At 40.2% G+C, this 1,340-nt stretch overlaps 1 protein-coding gene across 1 annotated transcript in view; it reads right to left on the bottom strand.

Annotated features, from left to right (window-relative positions):
- Positions 1–30: 30 nt before the first annotated feature.
- The window catches only part of LOC118324035 (zinc finger protein PLAGL2-like), a 9,775-nt gene continuing 8,465 nt past the window's right edge, over positions 31–1,340 (bottom strand). Inside the window, exon 2 of the transcript XR_004796533.1 lies at positions 31–870. The gene's annotated coding sequence lies outside the window, so the exon portion shown is untranslated. The remainder of the gene's footprint in view (positions 871–1,340) is intronic.

The following is a 1,340-nucleotide window of genomic DNA, read 5'->3' as shown; positions in this document are numbered from 1 at the left end:
GCAGTGACGGCAATGGTGGTGAAGGCAACAACTCCCATGATCCCACGCTACTTCACCGCATCATCAAACTTCATCTTTTGTTATTGTTTTGTGGCAGAGTTGTACCTTTAAATTCAATGAAAAACACATACACTACATACAATATAGTTGAATATGGTCCAGATGGGTAACTGGAGTGGATCACTGTATATGTGCAATGTTAAAGGGTATTGTGCAAATAAAAGGAAAAAACTGTTGTGCTTGGCAGGTTAATGAGTGACAGTTCAGTGAGCAGAGTCCGCAGAGGTACGAGGATCTGGGTGCTGTGGCGTTGTGGAGTCCAATGGCTGACGGCACAAATGAGGGGCTGGATCGGTCAAAGCCAGTTTTATAGCCAGTTTGTCTGCAACCTTGTTTCCCTCCATTCCTACCTGTGCTGGTATCCAACAGAAGTATATAAACAGCTGTTGTAGGCTCAAAAATCATATATAAGAGCTCATTTCTTACTGCTTGTCCTGACTTGTATTGCGGCTACTGAACCTTTGACTGGTGGGACCTCCTCTACCCACTGAAGACTGACGATTGTTGCTATCATATGTGTACAGTTGTGGTCAAACGTTTTGAGAATGACACAAATCTCCCTCTTTGCCATGAAAATGAACTTAATCCAAAAAAAAACAAAAAAAAAACATTTCCAATGCATTTCAGCCCTACCACAAAAGGACCAGCAGACATCATGTCAGTGATTCTCTTGGTAACACAGGCGAGAGTGTTGATGGGGACGAGGCTGGAGATCACTCTGTCATGCTGATTAAGTCAATAACTGACTGGAAGCTTTAATAGAAGGGTGGTGCTCGACATCATTGTTCCTCTTCTGTTAACCATGGTTACCTGCAAGGAAACACGTGCAGTCATCATTGCATTGCACAAAAAGGGCCTCACAGGTATTTTGGTGCTAGTAAGATTGCACCTAAATAAATGTATTGGATCACCAAGAACTTAAAGAAGAGAGGTTAAATGTTTGTGAAGAAGGCTCCAGGGCGCCCAAGAAAGTCCAGCAAGCACCAGGACCGTCTCCTAAAGTTGATTTAGTGGCTTAAATAGGGCCTTTTTCAACACAGAAAAAAGGACAGATAATCACAGAAATTATGGTGTTATTTGATTTGACGAAATATAAATGCTGAATAAGTCAAATGTTTTTATTTGTATTGAAAATGTTCTGAGATGTTTAAAGAGAAAAATATCTGTGGAAAGTGTGGAACAAAATAATATCAAAATCGCAAAATCCAAATCTACGGAAGCCCTAAAGGGCCATGCATTCATACATTTTATAATAAATAAAATATGTTACATTAAAGTGT

The sequence above is a fragment of the Morone saxatilis genome, unplaced genomic scaffold, assembly GCF_004916995.1.
Source record: "Morone saxatilis isolate NCDOM2014 unplaced genomic scaffold, NCSU_SB_2.0 Contig15, whole genome shotgun sequence".
NCBI lineage: Eukaryota > Metazoa > Chordata > Actinopteri > Moronidae > Morone > Morone saxatilis.
Note: the sequence above shows the minus strand (reverse complement) of the source record. Positions and strands in the feature narration are given on the sequence as shown.